General features: G+C 40.0%; 1 non-coding gene across 1 annotated transcript; it reads left to right on the top strand.

Moving 5' to 3' along the window:
• The first annotated feature begins 6379 nt into the window (after window positions 1-6379).
• On the top strand, window positions 6380-6487 carry LOC130952109 (small nucleolar RNA R71). The gene has a single exon (XR_009074290.1). It is a non-coding gene; the product is annotated as a small nucleolar RNA R71 (small nucleolar RNA).
• Window positions 6488-23624: the final 17137 nt, after the last annotated feature.

Genomic DNA, 23624 nt, shown 5'->3' with positions numbered 1-23624 from the left:
GCGTTTGAACGCCAGGAATGGGTGGAAAATGGGCGTTTAACGCCAGCTTTTCCCCCTTTTCTGGCGTTTGAACGCCAGAACTGGGCAAGGAATGGGCGTTTAACGCCAGCTTTCCTTCCCTTTCTGGCGTTTGAACGCCAATAAAATTCCTCTCTGGGCTCTTACTGTCCTCAGAGGGATTTTGAACAGTGGTTTGGTTGTCCTCTGTCATTTGTTCCCTGTTTGGCTTTTTGCTCTTTTGAGCAGTGGTATTCAGTGTCTTCCCACTCCTCAGTTGAACTGCTTGACATTCTTCTGTTATTTGTTGAGATATTTGCTGTTTTGCTTGATTCAACTGCAGTTCTATGTTCTTGTTAGTAACTTTAGTTTCATGAAGCATCTCTTTAAATTCTGCTAACTGTTCTGTCATCAGGAGCAATTGTTGATTAAGCTCAGTTATCTGTTCTTGAGGATTAGGATCAGTGACTACTGTCATGACTTCCTCTTTTGGAGAGAGCTCATTGCTAGAATACAAATATTGGTTTCTAGCAACAGTGTCTATAAGCTCTTGAGCTTCTTCAATTGTCTTCCTCATGTGTATAGATCCACCAGCTGAGTGGTCTAAAGACATCTGAGCTTTTTCTGTGAGCCCATAGTAGAAGATGTCTAACTGTACCCACTCTGAAAACATTTCAGAGGGGCATTTTCTAAGCATACCTCTATACCTCTCCCAGGCATTATAAAGGGATTCATTATCCTCTTGTTTAAAGCCTTGGATGTCCAGCCTTAGCTGTGTCATCCTCTTTGGAGGGTAAAAATGATTCAGGAATTTGTCTGACAACTGTTTCCATGTCTTTATGCTTGCTGTAGGTTGGTTATTCAACCACCTTTTAGCTTGATCTTTTACAGCAAATGGAAACAGTAATAGTCTGTAGACATCCTGATCTACCTCTTTATCATGTACTGTGTCAGCAATTTGTAAAAACTGTGCCAGAAACTCAGTAGGTTCTTCCTGTGGAAGACCGGAATACTGGCAATTTTGCTGCACTATGATAATGAGTTGAGGATTTAGCTCAAAGCTGCTTGCTTTGATGGGAGGTGTACAGATGCTACTCCCATATGCAGCTGTAATGGGGTTAGCATATGACCCCAGAGTCTGGTGCGCGAAATTGTGATCACTACAACTTCGCACAACTAACCAGCAAGTGCACTGGGTCGTCCAAGTAATACCTTACGTGAGTAAGGGTCGATCCCACGGAGATTGTTGGTATGAAGCAAGCTATGGTCACCTTGTAAATCTTAGTCAGGCAGACTCAAATGGGTATAGATGATGAATAAAGCATAAAGATAAAGATTGAGTTACTTATGTATATCATTGGTGAGAGCTTCAGATAAGCGTATGAAGATGCCTTCCCTTCCGTCTCTCTGCTTTCCTATAGTCTTCATCCAATCCTTCTTACTCCTTTCCATGGCAAGCTTATGCAAGGGTTTCACCGTTGTCAGTGGCTACCTCCCATCCTCTCATTGGAAATGTTCAACGCACCCTGTCACGGCACGGCTATCCATCTGTCGGTTCTCAATCAGGCCGGAATAGAATCCAGTGATTCTTTTGCGTCTGTCACTAACGCCCCGCCCTCAGGAGTTTGAAGCACGTCACAGTCATTCAATCATTGAATCCTACTCAGAATACCACAGACAAGGTTAGACCTTCCGGATTCTCTTGAATGCCGCCATCAGTTCTCGCCTATACCACGAAGATTCCGATTAAAGAATCCAAGAGATAAACACTAGAGCCTCGTATGCTTGTAGAACAAGAGTGGTTGTCAGTCACTTTGTTCATGAGTGAGAATGATGATGAGTGTCAATCATCACCTTCATCAAGTTGAAGAACAAGTGATATCTTGGACAAAGAACAAGCGGAATTGAATAGAAGAACAATAGTAATTGCATTAATACTCGAGGTACAGCAGAGCTCCACACCTTAATCTATGGTGTGTAGAAACTCCACCGTTGAAAATACATAAGAACAAGGTCTAGGCATGGCCGAATGGCCAGCCCCCAAATGATCTAAGAACTAGATGTCCGAAGATGAAAAATACAATGGTAAAAGGTCCTATATATAGAGAACTAGTAGCCTAGGGTGTACAGAGATGAGTAAATGACATAAAAATCCACTTCCGGGCCCACTTGGTGTGTGCTTGGGCTGAGCATTGAAGCTTTTTCGTGTAGAGACTCCTCTTGGAGTTAAACGCCAGCTTTTATGCCAGTTTGGGCGTTTAACTCCCATTTAGGTGCCAGTTCCGGCGTTTAACGCTGGAATTTCTGTAGGTGACTTTGAACGCCGGTTTGGGCCATCAAATCTTGGGCAAAGTATGGACTATCATATATTGCTGGAAAGCCCAGGATGTCTACTTTCCAATGCCGTTGAGAGCGCGCCAATTGGGCTTCTGTAGCTCCAGAAAATCCACTTCGAGTGCAGGGAGGTCAGAATCCAACAGCATCTGCAGTCCTTTTTCAGTCTCTGAATCAGATTTTGCTCAGATCCCTCAATTTCAGCCAGAAAATACCTGAAATCACAGAAAAACACACAAACTCATAGTAAAGTCCAGAAAAGTGAATTTTAACTAAAAACTAATAGAAATATACTAAAAACTCAACTAAATATACTAAAAACATACTAAAAACAATGCCAAAAAGCGTATAAATTATCCGCTCATCACAACACCAAACTTAAATTGTTGCTTGTCCCCAAGCAACTGAAAATCAAATAAGATAAAAAGAAGAGAATATACTATAGACTCCAAATTATCAATGAAACTTAGCTCCAAATTAGATGAGCGGGACTAGTAGCTTTTTGCCTCCGAACAGTTTTGGCATCTCACTTTATCCTTTGAAATTCAGAACAATTGGCTTCTTTAGGAACTCCGAATCCAGATAGTGTTATTGATTCTCCTAGTTAAGTATGATGATTCTTGAACACAGCTACTTATTGAGTCTTGGCCGTGGCCCAAAGCACTCTGTCTTCCAGTATTACCACCGGATACATACATGCCACAGACACATAATTGGGTGAACCTTTTCAGATTGTGACTCAGCTTTGCTAGAGTCCCCAATTAGAGGTGTCCAGGGTTCTTAAGCACACTCTTATTGCCTTGGATCACAACTTTATTTCTTTTCTTTTTCTTTCTTTTTCTCTTTCTCCCTTTTTTTTCGTTTTTCTCCTTCTTTTTTCTCTTTTTTTTTTGTATTCACTGCTTTTTCTTGCTTCAAGAATCATTTTTATGATTTTTCAGATCCTCAGTAACATGTCTCCTTTTTCATCATTCTTTCAAGAGCCAACAATTTTAACATTCATGAACAACAAATTCAAAAGACATATGCACTGTTCAAGCATACATTCAGAAAACAAAAAGTATTGTCACCACATCAAACTAATTAAGCTAGTTTTAAAGATGAATTTGAAATCCTGTACTTCTTGTTCTTTTGTAATAAAAAACAGTTTCATTTAAGAAAGGTGAGGATTTCATAGGACATTCATAACTTTAAGGCATAGACACTAAGACACTAATGATCATAAGACACAAACATAGATAAACATAAAGCATAATTTTCGAAAAACAGAAAAATAAAGAACAAGGAGATTAAAGAACGGGTCCACCTTAGTGATGGCGGCTTGTTCTTCCTCTTGAAGGTCTTATGGAGTGCTTGAGCTCCTCAATGTCTCTTCCTTGTCTTTGTTGCTCCTCTCTCATGATCCTTTGATCTTCTCTGATGATGGAGTGTTCTTGATGCTCCACCCTTAGTTGTCCCATATTGGAACTCAACTCTCCTGGGGAGTGTGTAATTTGCTCCCAATAGTCTTGTGGAGGAAAGTGCATCCCTTGAGGTATCTCAGGGATCTCTTGATGAGAGGGGTCTCTTGTTTGCTCCATCCTTTTCTTAGTGATGGGCTTGAGGTCATGCCTTCTCAGTTGAACCGGCTTTGGATGCCATAAATGGTTATGGAAAAACAAAAAGCAATGATTTTACCACACCAAACTTAAAAGGTTTGCTCGTCCTCGAGCAAAAGAAGAAAGAAGAGAGTAGAAGAAGAAGAATTGAGGAAGAAGGGAATGGCTTTGTGTTTCGGTCATTAGGGGAAGAAGTAGTGTTTGGGGTGTGTAAAAATGAAGGAGTGAGGATGATAGTGGGATTTGATAGGTGGGGGTTTTTGGGGAAGAGGTATTGAGGTGATTGGTGAATGGGTGAAGAAGAGAGAGGGTGGTGGGGTTGATGGGGATCCTGTGGGGTCCACAGATCCTGAGGTGTCAAGGAAAAGTCATCCCTGCACCAAATGGCATTCAAAATCACGTTTTGAGCCAATTCTGGCGTTAAACGCCGGGCTGGTGCCCCTTTCTGGCGTTTAACGCCAGTCTGGTGCCCCGTTCTGGCGTTAAACGCCCAGAATGGTGCCAGACTGGGCGTTAAACGCCCAACTGCTAGCCTCACTGGCGTTTAAACGCCAGTGGGTTCTTCCTCCAGGGTGTGCTGTTTTTCTTCCTGTTTTTCATTCTGTTTTTGCTTTTTCAATGGATTTTGTGACTTCTTATGATCATCAACCTACAAAAAACATAAAATAACAAAAGAAAATATATAAAATATAATCATTGGGTTGCCTCCCAACAAGCGCTTCTTTAATGTCAGTAGCTTGACAGAGGGCTCTCATGGAGCCTCACAGATATTCAGAGCAATGTTGGGACCTCCCAACACCAAACTTAGAGTTTGAATGTGGGGGTTCAACACCAAACTTAGAGTTTGGTTGTGGCCTCCCAACACCAAACTTAGAGTTTGACTGTGGGGGCTCTGTTTGACTCTGAATTGAGAGAAGCTCTTCATGCTTCTTCTCCATGGTGACAGAGGGATATCCTTGAGCCTTAAACACAAAGGTTTCTTCATTCACTTGAATGATCAGTTCACCTCCATCAACATCAATCACAGCCTTTGCTGTGGCTAGGAAAGGTCTGCCAAGGATGATGGATTCATCCATGCACTTCCCAGTCTCTAGGACTATGAAATCAGTAGGGATGTAATGGTCTTCAATCTTAACCAAAACATTCTCTACAAGTCCATGAGCTTGTTTTCTTGAGTTGTCTGCCATCTCTAGTGAGATTCTTGCAGCTTGCACCTCAAAGATCCCTAGCTTCTCCATTACAGAGAGAGGCATGAGGTTTACACTTGACCCTAAGTCACACAGAGTCTTCTTGAAGGTCATGGTGCCTATGGTACAAGGTATTGAAAACTTCCCAGGATCTTGTTTCTTTTGAGGTAATTTCTGCCTAGACAAGTCATCCAGTTCTTTGGTGAGCAAAGGGGGTTTATCCTCCCAAGTCTCATTTCCAAATAGCTTGTCATTTAGCTTCATGATTGCTCCAAGATATTTAGCAACTTGCTCTTCAGTGACATACTCATCCTCTTCAGAGGAAGAATACTCATCAGAGCTCATGAAAGGCAAAAGTAAGTCCAATGGAATCTCTATGGTCTCATTTTGAGCCTCAGATTCCCATGGTTCCTTATTAGGGAACCTATTGGAGGTCAGTGCACGCCCATTGAGATCTTCCTCAGTGGCGTCCACTTCCTCTCTTCCCTCTCTAGATTCGGCCATGGTTATGGCTTTGCACTCTCCTTTTGGATTTTCTTCTGTATTACTTGGGAGAGTACTAGGAGGGAGTTCAGTAACTTTCTTGCTCAGCTGTCCCACTTGTGCTTCCAAATTCCTAATGGAAGACCTTGTTTCAGTTATGAAACTTTGAGTGGTTTTGATTAGATCAGAGACCATGGTTGCTAAGTCAGAGGGGTTCTGCTTAGAATTCTCTGTCTGTTGCTGAGAAGATGATGGAAAAGGCTTGCCATTGCTAAACCTGTTTCTTCCACCATTGTTGTTGTTGAAACCTTGTTGAGGTTTCTCTTGATTCTTCCATGAGAAATTTGGGTGGTTTCTCCATGAAGAATTATAGGTGTTTCCATAGGGTTCTCCTAGGTAATTCACCTCTTCCATTGAAGGGTTCTCAGGATCATAAGCTTCTTCTTTAGATGAAGCATCCTTAGTACTGCTTGGTGCATTTTGCATTCCAGACAGACTTTGAGAAATCAAATTGACTTGTTGAGTCAATATCTTGTTCTGAGCCAGAATGGCATTCAGAGCATCAATCTCAAGAACTCCTTTCTTCTGATTAGTCCCATTGTTCACAGGATTCCTTTCAGAAGTGTACATGAATTGGTTATTTGCAACCATTTCAATTAGCTCTTGAGCTTCTGTAGGCGTCTTCTTCAGATGAAGAGATCCTCCAGCAGAGCTATCCAAGGACATCTTGGATAGTTCAGACAGACCATCATAGAAAATACCTATGATGCTCCATTCAGAAAGCATGTCTGAAGGACATTTTCTGATCAATTGTTTGTATCTTTCCCAAGCTTCATAGAGGGATTCACCATCCTTCTGTCTGAAGGTTTGGACTTCCGCTCTAAGCTTACTCAATTTTTGAGGTGGAAAGAACTTTGCCAAGAAGGCATTGACTAGCTTTTCCCAAGAGTCCAGGCTAGCTTTAGGTTGTGAGTCCAACCATATTCTAGCTCTGTCTCTTACAGCAAAAGGGAATAGCATCAGTCTGTAGACCTCAGGGTCAACCCCATTAGTCTTGACTGTGTCACAGATTTGCAAGAATTCAGCTAAAAACTGATGAGGATCTTCCATTGGAAGTCCATGGAACTTGCAATTCTGTTGCATTAGAGAAACTAATTGAGGCTTTAGCTCAAAGTTGTTTGCTCCAATGGCAGGGATAGAGATGCTTCTCCCATAGAAGTCGGGAGTAGGTGCAGTAAAGTCACCCAGCACCTTCCTTGCATTGTTGGCATTGTTGTTGTTTTCGGCTGCCATGTCTTCTTCTTCTTTGAAGGATTCTGTTAGGTCCTTTACAGAGAGTTGTGCCTTAGCTTCTCTTAGCTTTCGCTTCAAGGTCCTTTCAGGTTCAGGGTCAGCTTCAACAAGAATGCCTTTGTCTCTGCTCCTGCTCATATGAAAGAAAAGAGAACAAAAAATGTGGAATCCTCTATGTCACAGTATAGAGATTCCTTGAGGTGTCAGAGGAAAAGAAAAATAGAAGAAAGAAGGTAGAAGAATTCGAACTTGATTAGATAGAGTTCGAATTGTGCATTAAGAAGGAGTAGTACTCCATAAATAGAAGGATGTGAGAAGGAGGGAAGAGAATTTTCGAAAATTCAATTAAAAAGATGTCAAAAACATTTTGAAAAATTGATTGATAATTTTCGAAAATTGAAAGTGGAAAAGAAATCAAGTGATTTTTGAAAAAGATTTTGAAATTAGAAGTTAAAAAGATTTGATTGAAAACTTATTTTGAAAAAGATGTGATTAAAAAGATTTGATTGAAAAGTTATGGTTTTAAAAAGATATGATTGAAAAGATATGATTTGAAAACAATTTTGAAAAGATTTGTTTTTTTTTTTTTAAAATTAATGACTTGCCTAACAAGAAAAGATATGATTCAAACATTAAACCTTTCTCAACAGAAAAGGCAACATACTTAAAATGTTCAATCAAATCATTAATTATTAGTAAGTATCTTTGAAAAAGGAAAGAAATTGATTTTGAAAACATTTGATTGAAAAGATATGATTTGAAAAAGATTTGATTTTGAAAAACTTTGAAAACTTGAAAAAAATTGATTTTGAAAACAAAATCCTTCCCCTTGTGCCATCCTGGCGTTAAACGCCCAGAATGGTGCACATTCTGGCGTTTAACGCCCAAACTACTACCCTTTTGGGCGTTAAACGCCCAGCCAGGCACCCTGGCTGGCGTTTAAACGCCAGTCTGTCTTCTTCACTGGGCATTTTTGAATGCCCAGCTTTTTCTGTGTGATTCCTCTGCAGTATGTTCTGAATCTTCAATTCTCTGTATTATTGACTTGAAAAGACACAAATTAAAAATATTTTTGGATTTTTAATAATAAGGAATAATCAAAATGCAACTAAAATCAAATAATAATGCATGCAAGACACCAAACTTAGCAGTTTGTATACCATTGACACTAACAAAATGAGAATGCATATAACAAAACACTCAAGTCAATAGAATTCAAAGATCAAAACAAGGAAATCATCAAGAACAACTTGAAGATCAATGAGGACACATGCATGAACGCAATAAAAACAGAAACATGCAATTGATACTAAACTTAAGATGAGACTCTAGACTCAAACAAGACATATTTTTGGATTTTATGATTTTGTAATTTTTTTTTTGTGCTTTTTCGAAAATTAAGTGAAAAGGAAAATAAAGGTATCAAAATTCTTAATGAGAATTCCAGGAATCATGCAATGTTAGTCTAAAGCTTTAGTCTAAAGGAATTAGACATGGCCGGCCAAGCTTCAGCAGGACATTGCATTCAAGAGCTAAATTGATGAGAATCAATCAGCTTTGGTGATGATAAGAACATCACCCTGAAACACTAGAATTCATTCTTAAGAACTCTGAAGAAAAATACCTAATCTAAGCAACAAGATGAACCGTCAGTTGTCCATACTCGAACAATCCCCGGCAACGGCGCCAAAAACTTGGTGCGTGAAATTGTGATCACTACAACTTCGCACAACTAACCAGCAAGTGCACTGGGTCGTCCAAGTAATACCTTACGTGAGTAAGGGTCGATCCCACGGAGATTGTTGGTATGAAGCAAGCTATGGTCACCTTGTAAATCTTAGTCAGGCAGACTCAAATGGGTATAGATGATGAATAAAGCATAAAGATAAAGATAGAGATACTTATGTATATCATTGGTGAGAGCTTCAGATAAGCGTATAAAGATGCCTTCCCTTCCGTCTCTCTGCTTTCCTATAGTCTTCATCCAATCCTTCTTACTCCTTTCCATGGCAAGCTTATGCAAGGGTTTCACCGTTGTCAGTGGCTACCTCCCATCCTCTCATTGGAAATGTTCAACGCACCCTGTCACGGCACGGCTATCCATCTGTCGGTTCTCAATCAGGCCGGAATAGAATCCAGTGATTCTTTTGCGTCTGTCACTAACGCCCCGCCCTCAGGAGTTTGAAGCACGTCATAGTCATTCAATCATTGAATCCTACTCAGAATACCACAGACAAGGTTAGACCTTCCGGATTCTCTTGAATGCCGCCATCAGTTCTCGCCTATACCACGAAGATTCCGATTAAAGAATCCAAGAGATAAACACTAGAGCCTCGTATGCTTGTAGAACAAGAGTGGTTGTCAGTCACTTTGTTCATGAGTGAGAATGATGATGAGTGTCAATCATCACCTTCATCAAGTTGAAGAACAAGTGATATCTTGGACAAAGAATAAGCGGAATTGAATAGAAGAACAATAGTAATTGCATTAATACTCGAGGTACAGCAGAGCTCCACACCTTAATCTATGGTGTGTAGAAACTCCACCGTTGAAAATACATAAGAACAAGGTCTAGGCATGGCCGAATGGCCAGCCCCCAAATGATCTAAGAACTAGATGTCCGAAGATGAAAAATACAATGGTAAAAGGTCCTATATATATAGAACTAGTAGCCTAGGGTGTACAGAGATGAGTAAATGACATAAAAATCCACTTCCGGGCCCACTTGGTGTGTGCTTGGGCTGAGCATTGAAGCTTTTTCGTGTAGAGACTCCTCTTGGAGTTAAACGCCAGCTTTTATGCCAGTTTGGGCGTTTAACTCCCATTTAGGTGCCAGTTCCGGCGTTTAACGCTGGAATTTCTGTAGGTGACTTTGAACGCCGGTTTGGGCCATCAAATCTTGGGCAAAGTATGGACTATCATATATTGCTGGAAAGCCCAGAATGTCTACTTTCCAATGCCGTTGAGAGCGCGCCAATTGGGCTTCTGTAGCTCCAGAAAATCTACTTCGAGTGCAGGGAGGTCAGAATCCAACAGCATCTGCAGTCCTTTTTCAGTCTCTGAATCAGATTTTTGCTCAGATCCCTCAATTTCAGCCAGAAAATACCTGAAATCACAGAAAAACACACAAACTCATAGTAAAGTCCAGAAAAGTGAATTTTAACTAAAAACTAATAGAAATATACTAAAAACTCAACTAAATATACTAAAAACATACTAAAAACAATGCCAAAAAGCGTATAAATTATCCGCTCATCAGAGTCCTTTTGGACTGATCAATCCCACTTATGTCCATAATGGACAAAAGGGAAATGATAATGATTGCAAACAGATAAATTTTGTTTTTTTTCTTTGAATTAAACGAAAAAAAATAAAATAAAACAAAAGAAAACTAAAATAAAAATTCGAAAATTAAAAATAAAACAAGATCAAAGCAAATTGAGAACTGAATCAATTAGTTAATTAAAAAGATTTTGAAAACAGCAATTAAAAAGATATGATTGAAAAATTTTTTGAAAAAGATTTGATTTTTGAAAAGAGGAAAGAGAAAAACAACAAAAAGACACCAAACTTAAAATTTTTAGAAAATCAAACACTAATTTTCGAAAATTTTAAAAGAAAAACACAAAGAGGACACCAAACTTAGAATTTTTATGAATCAAAAAGGGACTAAGAACATGCAAAATCGAAAATTAAAAGAAGAACAAAAGCATGCAATTGACACCAAACTTAAAATATGAAACTAGACTCAACTAAAAGATTCTAAACCAACAAAAATAAAACAGTCCTAATCTAAGCAACAAGATAAGCCGTCAGTTGTCCAAACTCGAACAATCCCCGGCAACGGCGCCAAAAACTTGGTGCACGAAATTGCAATCACACTTTTGCAACTCCGCACAACTAACCAGCAAGTGCACTGGGTCGTCCAAGTAATACCTTGCGTGAGCAAGGGTCGATCCCACGGAGATTGTCGGCTTGAAGCAAGCTATGGTTATCTTGTAAATCTTAGTCAGGATATCAGAAATTACCAGGATTGATTGTAAAAAAGCAAAAGAACATGAAAAGGTTACTTGTATTGCAGTAATGGAGAATAGGTTGGGGTTTTGGAGATGCTCCATCTTCTAGATCTCTACTTTCCTACTGTCTTCTTCATCAAACACGCAAGGCTCCTTCCATGGCAAGCTGTATGTCGGGTTTCACCATTGTCAGTGGCTACCTCCCATCCTCTCAGTGAAAACGATTGCATATGCTCTGTCACAGCACACGGAATTCAGCTGTCGGTTCTCGGTCAGGCCGGAATAGAATCCATTGATTCTTTTGCGTCTGTCACTAACGCCCCGCCTGCTAGGAGTTTGAAGCACGTCACAGTCATTCAGTCATTGAATCCTACTTAGAATACCACAGACAAGGTTTAGACCTTCCGGATTCTCTTGAATGCCGCCATCAGTTCTAGCTTATACCACGAAGATTCCGATTAAAGAATCTAAGAGATAACTACTCAATCTAAGGTAGAACGGAGGTGGTTGTCAGGCACACGTTCATAGTTGAGAATGATGATGATTGTCACGGATCATCACATTCATCCGGATTAAGAACAAGTATTATCTTAGAATGGAAGCAAGCATGATTGAATGAGAAACAGTAGTAATTGCATTAATCCATCAAGACACAGCAGAGCTCCTCACCCCCAACCATGGGGTTTAGAGACTCATGCTGTGGAAGGTACACAAAGAAAACGTGTAAAGTGTCATGAGGTACCGATACAATGTCAAAAGATCCTATTAATAGTAAACTAGTAACCTAAGGTTTACAGAAATGAGTAAATGACATAAAAATCCACTTCCGGGCCCACTTGGTGTGTGCTTGGGCTGAGCATTGAAGCTTTCAAGTGTAGAGACCTTTTCTGGAGTTAAACGTCAGCTTTCATGCCAGTTTGGGCGTTTAACTCCAAGTTTTATACCAGTTCCAGCGTTTAACGCTGGAATTTCTGAGGCCAAATTGCTACGCCGGTTTGGGCCATCAAATCTTGGGCAAAGTATGGACTATCATATATTGCTGGAAAGCCCAGGATGTCTACTTTCCAATGCCGTTGAGAGCGCGCCAATTGGGCTTCTGTAGCTCCAGAAAATCCACTTCGAGTGCAGGGAGGTCAGAATCCAACAGCATCTGCAGTCCTTTTCAGTCTCTGAATCAGATTTTTGCTCAGAACCTTCAATTTCAGTCAAAAAATACCTGAAATCACAGAAAAACACACAAACTCATAGTAAAGTCCAGAAAAGTGAATTTTAATTAAAAACTAATAAAAATATACTAAAAACTAACTAAATCATACTAAAAACATACTAAAAACAATGCCAAAAAGCATACAAATTATCCGCTCATCAAGTACTCGGAAAGACATAATGGGACATAATCTGTGCCCATACGTGAGCCTCTAAGGTAAGTGCGGAAGCCGAGATTCCCTTAGGATGGGAACGATGGTCTCCGAAGATCTATTTGCTGCCAGGTCGAGCGATAACTCTGAGAACAGCATCCCAGTCAAAGGTGTATGCCTGGCGCTTGATTGCGGCTTTCTGAAAAGTGTCCAACCCTTCTAGAGCAGGTGGAAGATCTAAGGCTTGCTGTATGGCCTCTTCTATAATGGGGACTTGCTTCTGGCGTAAATAAATGGACTACAGAGTTGGCAGGTGAAAGTTGGAGTAGAACTCAACAACCCAAGAAAGATTAACCTGTCGTGGCTGTCGCAGTAAGAATCCCCAATGTCTTTGTGCAATTTGTGGCTCAACAAATTCAGCGATAGGAGGTGAAAGGATAAGAAGGTGTTCATTATTGTAATTTCGAGCTGCCAGAATAGGAAACATCTGCTCACAGTAGCGATTTGGGAATCGTGCAGTGTCCTTGGCTGGGAAGGCTCTCTCTTTTTCATCAACCTTGATAATCCTTTTAATTTTTTTTGTTGAGGGTTTGACTGTGGTTGAAGAAGGCTCTGCCACTAATGCTCTCTTCGTTCCTTTCCTTGCTGTGGGTTTAGGGGTAGCTTTCTCTTTGCCTTTCTTGTGGCCATTCTGAAAAAGGAAAGAGAAAGTAAGTTAAATCCAAAGAATTAAAGCAAGGAAGGGGATGGAGTGAGTGATAAATAGTGCACGGTAAAGAGGAATGAAATAAACACATAGTCATGACAACATGTGAAAAGATCATGAAAGAAAATAGAACAAGTGCACGAAAGGGTGAGTAGATGCAAGATGATTATTGGCATGCCGGCAAGGGTATGAGTAGCATAGATCAAGCATCACTTCGTAACAAACTAACATGTTTGTATTGGCAATTAAATTTAATTAATAAAATAGTAAAGGGAATTTGTGAAAAACATGCATTGAGTAGTAGAATAGGATAATGTAGAAAAGTGCATGATGTCATACGGACTTTTTCACAAACACATAGCATGCATATGAAATAAGGTATAGAAAGTATTAAAGTAAACATGCAAGCAACCCTTTTAAGAAAAATAAATAATATATAATTGTCAAACAATTTGCAACAATCCACAAGTATATAATGGGAATGATGACTCAAATAAATTTCTAGCACCATGTAAAAAGGAAAGAAGAAGAAAGAAAATATGGATAATGAAAAGAAAAGAAAAGAAAAGAAAATAACATATAAAATAAGAAGAATGATAGAAAAGGAAGGAGGGAAGAAGAAAATAAAACATTGTTAATGGAGGTGAGAGAGAGAGAGAGTGAAAGGTGAAATAGAAGGAAGAAGAGAGAAGGAAGAAATAAGGAGGGAAAAGAAAAATTAGGATTTGGAGGAGAGAAAGATAAGATATTTTGGCAGTTTTGGTTGAGCTGTGCGGCGCAAGTGACGCGGCCACGTGGGGCACGCGTTCGCGTGATTGTGCTCTAATTCAGTTGACGCGGTCACGCGGTCGCGTGACCCGTGTGATGCTTCTAGCGCGAGAACAGCCTCGCGCCCGCACAACTCTCTGTTCAAATTGATATATTTGCCAAATTTGGGGTGACCCGATCGCATGGGGCATGCAATCGCGTGAGTGGGCTTCAGAAGGGATGACGCGGCCGTGTCAGCAATGCGGTCGCATGATAGGGATGGTGCGTCCAGCACCAATCCAGCACCACTCTCGCACAATATTTCGTTGTGCACCCCTTTTACGTCGAAAATCAGGGCACGCGGCCGCGTGGGGCACGCGGTCGCATGGGAGGCCATGAATCCCATGTGACGCGGACGCGTCAGCGACGCGGTCGCATGGGATGATTTGTGCCACTGGCACGCCTCCAGCGACGCACCAGCGAAACTCTCTGTTCATTTTTTTATTTTCTCACCTCTCCTGTCGACGCGGGTGCGTCGCGTGACCTCCATTTTTTTAATAAAAGTACGCAAATGCAGATGCATGAAGGTACTGATAAAGAGAAGAGTTATTGACTAGGAAAAACTAAAAATAGAAAGAAAAGAACGATCATACCATGGTGGGTTGTCTCCCACCTAGCACTTTGCTTTAACGTCCATAAGTTGGACGCTCCACTAGCTCAAACTTCTGCTATGTGGGGATCTTCCAAGATGAAGATCTCAAGCTCTTTGTTTTTCTGCATCTTCTCTCCATGGTACAGCTTCAGACGTTGTCCATTAACTTTGATAAGTTCAGAGCTTGAAGGGTGGCTTAGGTGATAAACTCCGTATGGTTCGGCCTTCTCTACTCTGTATGGACCTTCCCATCTTGATCTCAGCTTGCCTGGCATGAGCCTCAGTCGAGATTTGTAAAGGAGGACCAAATCCTCAGGTTGGAACTCTTTTCTCTTGATGTGCTGATCATGTACAGCCTTCATCTTCTCCTTGTATATTCTTGAGTTCTCATAAGCTTCTAGGCGAAGGCTCTCCAGTTCTTGCAGTTGCAACTTCCTTTCAGCTCCGGCTTCTTCAAATCCCATGTTGCACTCCTTGACTGACCAAAAGGCTCTGTGCTCTACTTCAACTGGGAGATGACAAGCTTTTCCATAAACTAAGTGGAAAGGACTCATCCCAATGGGTGTTTTATATGCTGTCCTGTATGCCCATAGTGCATCTTGTAGCCTGGTGCTCCAGTCTTTTCTATGAGGTTTGACTATCTTCTGCAAGATACGCTTTATCTCTCTGTTTGACACCTCGGTTTGCCCATTGGTCTGAGGATGGTATGCTGTTGCAATCTTATGAATAATCCCATGCTTCTTCATTAATCCTGTTAGTCTCCTGTTACAAAAATGGGTGCCTTGATCGCTCACGATTGCTCGTGGTGATCCAAAGCGGCAAATAATATGGTTTCTCACAAAGGAAACAACGATGTTAGCATCATCAGTGCGGGTAGGAATTGCTTCCACCCATTTGGAAACGTAATCCACAGCTAACAATATATAAAAATAACCATTAGAATTTAGAAACAGACCCATGAAGTCAATGCCCCAAACATAAAAAATTTCACAGAAAAGCATAATTTGTTGAGACATTTCATCCTTCCTGGATATATTACCAAATTTTTGGCATGGGAGACAAGATTTGCAAAACTCAGCAGCGTCTCTAAAAAGAGTAGGCCACTAGAATCCACAGTCTAAGATCTTTCTAGCTTTCTTTGAGGGCCCAAATGTCCCCCACTCTCAGAGGAGTGACAGGCCTCTAAAATGGACTGGAATTCTGATTGAGGCACACAACGTCTAATTACCTGTCAGCGCCACATCTCCATAAATATGGGTCATCCCATATATAATATTTAGACTCACTTTTCAGCTTGTCTCTTTGATACTTAGAAAAGTGTGGAGGAAATGTGCGGCTAACTAGATAATTAGCTACAGGTGCGTACCAAGGTGCTACCTCAGATACTGCTTGCAGGTTATCAAATGAAAAATTATCATCTATAGGAGTAGAATTATCCTTAATGTGCTCAAGACGACTCAAGTGGTCCGCCACTAGATTCTGGTTACCATTCCTATCCTTTATTTCTAAATCAAATTCTTGTAATAGCAGTATCCAACGTATGAGCCTTGGTTTGGACTCCTTTTTAGCTAATAGATACTTTAAAGCTGCATGGTCCGAATACACTACTACTCTAGTACCAAGTAAATAAGCTCGGAATTTATCCAGAGCAAAAACAATAGCAATAAGCTCTTTCTCAGTAGTAGTATAATTGGATTGGGCAGCGTCTAAAGTCTTAGACGCATAAGCAATAACAAAAGGATCCTTACCTTCACGCTGAGCCAGCGCTGCTCCTACTGCATGGTTGGAAGCATCACACATGATTTCAAACGGCTGGCTCCAGTCTGGTCCTTGCACAATTGGAGCTTGAGTCAGGTCGGTCTTCAGCTTATCAAACGCTTGTTTGCAATCCTCACTGAACTCGAACTCAATATCCTTCTGCAGTAATCTGGATAAGGGAAGTGCTACCTTACTGAAGTCCTTAATAAATCTCCTGTAAAAACCTGCATGGCCAAGGAACGAACGAACTTCCCTCACAGAAGAGGGGTAAGGTAAACTAGAAATAACATTCACCTTTGCTGGGTCTACAGAAATGCCAGTATTAGATACAACATGCCCCAGTACAATTCCTTGTTTAACCATAAAATGACATTTTTCAAAATTTAAGACAAGGTTTGTATTGACACATCTATCTAATACTCTAGATAATCCATCTAAGCAAAGGCTAAAAGAATCACCATAAACGCTAAAATCGTCCATAAAAACCTCCATATAGTCTTCAATAAGATTAGAGAAAAGACTCATCATGCACCTCTGGAAAGTAGCTGGTGCATTGCACAAGCCAAAGGGCATTCTCTTGTAAGCATAAGTCCCAAAAGGACATGTAAAAGTAGTCTTTTCCTGATCCTCAGGAGCTATATGAATCTGGAAGTAACCTGTGTAACCATCTAGAAAGCAATAATGTGATTTACCTGACAGGCGATCCAGCATTTGGTCAATGAATGGAAGTGGGTAGTGATCCTTACGGGTGGCTTGGTTGAGACGCCTGTAATCAATGTAGACTCTCCAAGCGTTCTGTACTCTGGTTGCTATGAGCTCTCCATGCTCATTCTTCACTGTGGTGACTCCAGACTTCTTGGGCACCACTTGTACTGGGCTAACCCATTCACTGTCTGAAATGGGATAAATGATACCTGCTTCCAATAGTTTGGTCACTTCCTTTTTGACAACTTCCAAAATAGTGGGATTCAGTCTTCTTTGGGGTTGGCGGACAAGTCTTGCTCCTTCCTCTAAAAATATTCTGTGCTCACATACTTGAGGGTTGATGCCTACTATGTCTGCCAAACTCCACCCAATTGCTTTCTTGTGCTTCCTCAGCACACTAAGTAACTGCTCTTCCTGTTCAGGAGTGAGGTCCTGTGCAATAATAACCGAAAACTTCTGCCCATCTTCAAGATAAGCGTATTTGAGATGTGGAGGGAGAGGTTTCAACTCTATCTTCTGGTCATGGGCAGGCTCCGGATTGTCTGGAGCTTGTGAAAATGCCGAAGTGCCCTTATTGTCAGTTAAGAGAGTCCCCACACTTGGAGCTTGTTCTGTGTACTGTTCTTCCAACTCTTCCTGGTGAATTTTAGCTATAGTTTCATCTATGATATCACACTGGAAGATAAAATGGTCTTCTGAAGGGTTGTTTGTGACTCCATTCAAATTGAAGATTACCATTTGGCCATCTATTTTAAAAGAATATGTTCCTAAAAAAGTATCTAATTTGAATTTTGATGTCTTCAAGAATGGTCTGCCAAGTAGGATTGATGATGGCTTATCTGAGTCATTATTGGGCATCTCCAAGATATAGAAATCGGTTGGGAAAGTGAGCCCTTTAATGTTCACCAAAACATCTTCAGCAACTCCAGCTACTGTAATAATGCTTTTATCTGCCAACACAAAATGAGCTGCCGAACTTTTTAAGGGAGGGAGCCTTAAAACATCATATACAGATAAAGGCATTATACTAACACATGCTCCCAAATCACACATGCAATCATAAATTACTGCACCACCAATAGTACAACTAACTATACAGGGACTTGGGTCACTACACTTTTCAGGTAATCCTCCCATTAAAGCAGATATGGAACTACCTAAGGGGATAGTTTCTAATTCATTAATTTTGTCTTTATGTATACATAAATCTTTTAGAAACTTTGCTTATTTAGGTACCTGTTGAATAACATCAAAAAGGGGAACAGTTACCTCAACCTTTTTGAAGATTTCTACCATTTTGGGATCAGGTTCCAACTGCTTCCTGGGCTTCCTTGCAAGTTGTGGAAATGGAATGGGAGTGGTGTTTTCTGCAATGTCTGTGCCTTTTGGTGCTTCCTCCTGTGGTTGAGCTTCTTCTTCTTCAGCTATGTCCTGTATGTCCTCTTCCTCTTCAACATCTTCTATTTCTACTACCTCTTCAGCTGATGCGTGTTTTGGTGGGCTTGGCTCCTTCTGATTCCTCTCCTGCAGTGTGGTTCTGGACCTTAGGGTGATGGCATTAATACCACCCTTTGGGTTGGGTAATGGTTGAGAGGGGAGTCTACCAGAGCTTGAGGACTGGTTGTTGGAGTTGTTCATTGATCCAATCTGTGAGATAAGGGCTTGCAAAGTAGAATTCAAACCATTCAAAGTTGCATTAAAGTTATTTTCCATAGCCTGTTGTCTCCAATCAATGGCTTGTAGTAATTCATCATTAGGGGATGGCGAGGGATAGGTGATCTGAGAGGTTTGCTGAGAATTTTGAGGCTGTCTGAGATGAGGTACTTTGTAGGCCTGATTCTGATTCTGCTGCCTGAAGTTGTTATTGTTATTCCACCTCTGATTTCCATTGTTATCTCTGCCTCCTCTGTTATAATTGTCCCTCCAACCCTGGTTAGAATTGTCTCTCCAACCTTGGTTAAAGTTATCCTGTCATCCTTGGTTATAGTTGCCACCTTGATTGTACCCTTGATTGGGGCGGTCATGAAAGTTATGAGTGGCTGCTACAGTGTTATCTTCTAGTTGGAGCTGCGGACACTCATCGGTATAGTGACTATAATCTGCACAGATTCCGCACACTCTTTTGGAACTAACTGCTGGCTGTGCTGTGGTGGAGAAGGCTAAACTTGCTGAGGTTGTTGTTAATTCAGTTGCATCTGCTTCAGCAAGTTAGTCATTTCACATAAGCTCTGAGCTATAGCAGCATTCTCTTTACTAGTGGATACCTCCGCAACAGCTTTTAACCGACTTTGTCTCTGCCTATGATTTCTAGTAGAGTCAGCTAAGTCTCTGATCAATTGCCATGCTTCTTCCGTAGTCTTGTACTTTTTCATAGAACCATTGCAAGCACCTTCCAGTGTGGTCCTATCTTGAGATTTCAAACCCGATGTAAAGTAACAAAGCAAAACTATCTTGTCAATCATATGATGGGGATATACGTCTCGAAGAGTATTGAAGCGTTCCAAGTATTCATAGAGGGTCTCAGATTCATCTTGAACGATCATAGACATGTCTTTCCTCAGTTTATCGGCAACTTCAGCTGGAAAGAATTTATCCAGAAACTCTCTCCTAAGTGCATACCCGTTGGAAACAATTGCTCCGGGTTGAGTGTAGTACCACTCTCTTGCCTTTCCCTCCAGAGAAAATGGGAAGGCTTTCAATAGAATAGAGATTTCATCAATGCCATCACGCTTAACAGTAAAACAAGCAGTCTGGAAATCCCTAAGATGCTTGATAGGCTCTTGAGCAGGTAAGCCATGAAATTTGGGCATCAAGTTGAGTAGTGAAGACTTTATTTCAAAATCTACAGCTACTGCTGGGTGGTCCGCCTGGAATGGTTGGAGCGTAAAATCAGGGGCTCCTTCCTCCTGGATAGTGACTCTTCTGGGCGCTGCCATGTCACCTGCACATAAATGAACTGCATTAGTAGAGATGGGACTTGTTTCTTCCTTAGATGACGGTTCAGGTTTGTCCTCAAAGAGGAGTCGCCTACGCCAAGCTTGCCTTATATGTGAAAGAGTTCTTTCAATCTCAGGGTCAAATGCTGGCAAGCTTGGATCAGGAAGTGAACGCGTCATTTAACGAAAGAAACGTATAGTTCATAGTGACAAAAATAAAATAAAATGCAAATAAATAAATTCTAATTAATAACATTAGCACTCTATTGCAACTCCCCGGCAACGGCGCCAAAAATTGATGCGGCAGAAATTGGTGAATTAAAAATTATTAAAATATATATACGTTGCAAGTATAGTTCTTAACTCACCAGAAATCCAGTTACCAATTTAGAAAGGTGTCACAGAAATTTAAATTTAAAATACTGGGAGTATGAATCCCAGGTCGTCTCCCAACGAGTTGCAGAAAAGTGTGCTATTTTATTAATTAGATGTTTTCAAAAAGGTTTGAGTTGAGTAACAGGAAATAAAATTGGAGAATTTGAATAATGTAAATAATAGCCTTGACTGGGAGTTGATTACTTGGAAGCCCCGCTGTTGTTGGATTACTCTCTAGATTAATTGATAATTAAAGGTTATTGATGAGCGGATAATTTATACGCTTTTTGGCATTATTTTTAGTATGTTTTTAGTATGTTTTAGTTAGTTTTTAGTATATTTTTATTAGTTTTTAGTTAAAATTCATTTTTCTGGACTTTACTATGAGTTTGTGTGTTTTTCTGTGATTTCAGGTATTTTCTGGCAGAAATTGAGGGACCTGAGCAAAAATCTGATTCAGAGACTGAAAAGGACTGCAGATGCTATTGGATTCTGACCTCCCTGCACTCGAAGTGGATTTTCTGGAGCTACAGAAGTCCAATTGACGCGCTCTCAACGGCGTTAGAAAGTAGACATCCTGGGCTTTCCAGAAATGTATAATAGTCCATACTTTGCCCAAGATTTGATGGTCCAAACCGGCGTTCCAAATCAGCTCAAGAATGCCCGGCGTTAAACGCCGGAACTGGCACAAGAATAGGAGTTAAACGCCCAAACTGGCACAAAAGCCGGCGTTTAACTCCAAGAAGAGTCTCTACACGAAAATGCTTCAATGCTCAGCCCAAGCACACACCAAGTGGGCCCGGAAGTGGATTTTTATATCATTTACTCATTTCTGTAAACCCTAGGCTACTAGTTCTCTATATATAGGACCTTTTGCTATTGTATTTTCATCCTTGGATCTTTGATCATCTTTAGATCTTTGAATCTTTGGATCCTTGATCATTTTGAGTCTTTTGATCATGTATTGGGAGGCTGGCCATTCGGCCATGCCTAGACTTTTGTTCTTATGTATTTTCAACGGTGGAGTTTCTACACACCATAGATTAAGGTGTGGAGCTCTGCTGTACCTCGAGTATTAATGCAATTACTACTGTTCTTCTATTCAATTCAGCTTGTTCTTATTCTAAGATATTCATTCGTACCCAAGAACATGATGAATGTGATGATTATGTGACACTCATCATCATTCTCACTTACGAACGCGTGCCTGACAACCACTCCCGTTCTACAAGCAAACAAGGCTTGAATGTTTATCTCTTGGATTATTTAATCGGAATCTTCGTGGTATAAGCTAGAATTGATGGCAGCATTCAAGAGAATCCGGAAGGTCTAAACCTTGTCTGTGGTATTTTGAGTAGGATTCAATGATTGAATGACTGTGACGAGCTTCAAACTCCTGAAGGCTGGGCGTTAGTGACAGACGCAAAAGAATCAATGGATTCTATTCTAACCTGATTGAGAACCGACAGATGATTAGCCGTGCCGTGACAAGTTGTGTTGAACATTTTCACTGAGAGGATGGGAGGTAGCCACTGACAACAGTGAAACCCTACATACAGCTTGCCATGGAAAGGAGTAAGAAGGATTGGATGAAGACAGTAGGAAAGCAGAGAGACGGAAGGGACAAAGCATCTCCATACGCTTATCTGAAATTCTCACCAATGAATTACATAAGTATCTCTATCTCTATCTTTATGTTTTATTCATATATCATCCATAACCATTTGAATCTGCCTGACTGAGATTTACAAGGTGACCATAGCTTGCTTCATACCAACAATCTCCGTAGGATCGACCCTTACTCGCGTAAGGTTTATTACTTGGACGACCCAGTGCACTTGCTGGTTAGTTGTGCGAAGTTGTGTTTATGCCATGGTATTGAGCACCAAGTTTTTGGATTCATTACCGAGGATTATTTGAGTTGTGAAAAGTAGTGATCACAATTTCGTGCACCAAGTTTTTGGCGCCATTGCCGGGGATTGTTTTGAGTTTGGACAATTGACGGTTCATCTTGTTGCTTAGATTAGGTATTTTTTTTTTCAGAGTTCTTAAGAATGAATTCTAGTATTTCAAGGTGATGTCCTTATCATCACCAAAGTTGATTGATTCTCATCAATTTAGCTCTTGAATGCAATGTCCTGCTGAAGCTTGGCTAGCCATGTTTAATTTCTTTAGACTGAAGCTTTAGACTAACATTGCATGATTCCTGGAATTCTCATTAAGAATTTTGATACCTTTATTTTCTTTCCCACTTAATTTTCGAAAAATCCAAAAAATTTACAAAATCATAAAAATAAAAAATATTTTATGTTTCTTGTTGAGTCTAGAGTCTCATGTTAAGTTTGGTGTCAATTGCATGTTTCTGTTCTTCTTGCATTCATTCATGTGTCTTAAGTGATCTTCAAGTTGTTCTTGATGAATTTCCTTGCTCTGATCTTTAAATTCTCTTGATTTGAGTGTTTTGTTGTTTCTCATATGCATTCTCATTTTGTTAGTGTCAATGGTATACAAACTGCTAAGTTTGGTGTCTTGCATGCATTGTTATTTGATTTTAGTTGTATTTTGATTATTCCTCACCATCAAAAATCCAAAAATATTTTTAATTTGTGTCTTTTCAAGTCAATAATACAGAGAATTGAAGATTCAGAACATACAGCAGAGGAATTATACAGAAAAAGCTGGGCGTTCAAAACGCCCAGTGAGAAAGGCAAACTGGCGTTTAAACGCCAGCCAGGGTGCCTGGCTGGGCGTTTAACGCCCAAAAGGGCAGTGCTTTGGGCGTTAAACACCAGAATGTGCACCATTCTAGGCGTTTAACGCCAGGATGGCACAAGAGGGAAGATTTTGTTTTCAATTCAATTTTTTTTAGTTTTCAAAATCTTTTCAAAATCAAATCTTTTTCAAATCAAATCTTTTCAATCAAATCTTTTTCAAAATCAATTTCTTTCCATTTTCAGAAATATTTGCTATCAATTAATGATTTGATTCAACATTTCAAGTATGTTGCCTTTTCTGTTGAGAAAGGTTTAATGTTTGAATCATATCTTTTCTTGTTAGCCAAGTCATTAATTTTTTAAAATAAAATCTTTTTAAATTGTTTTTCAAATCATATCTTCTCAATCACATCTTTTTAAAACCATAACTTTTCAATCATATCTTCTTAATCATATCTTTTTCAAAACAGTTTTCAATCATATCTTTTTGATTTCTAATTTCAAAATCTTTTTCAAAAATCACTTGATTTCTTTTCCACTCCTGATTTTCGAAAATCAATTAGTGTTTTTCAAAATGTTTTTAAAATCTTTTACTTAATTTTCGAAAATTTCTTCCCCTCTTCTCATATCCTTCTATTTATGGACTAGCACTATTCCTCAATGAACAATTCGAACTCCATCTCTCTTGATAAGTTCGAATTCTTCTACTTCTTCCTTCTATTTTTCTTTTCCTCTGACACCTCAAGGAATCTCTATACTGTGACA

The sequence above is a fragment of the Arachis stenosperma genome, chromosome 9, assembly GCF_014773155.1.
Source record: "Arachis stenosperma cultivar V10309 chromosome 9, arast.V10309.gnm1.PFL2, whole genome shotgun sequence".
NCBI classification, from domain to species: domain Eukaryota; kingdom Viridiplantae; phylum Streptophyta; class Magnoliopsida; order Fabales; family Fabaceae; genus Arachis; species Arachis stenosperma.
Note: the sequence above shows the minus strand (reverse complement) of the source record. Positions and strands in the feature narration are given on the sequence as shown.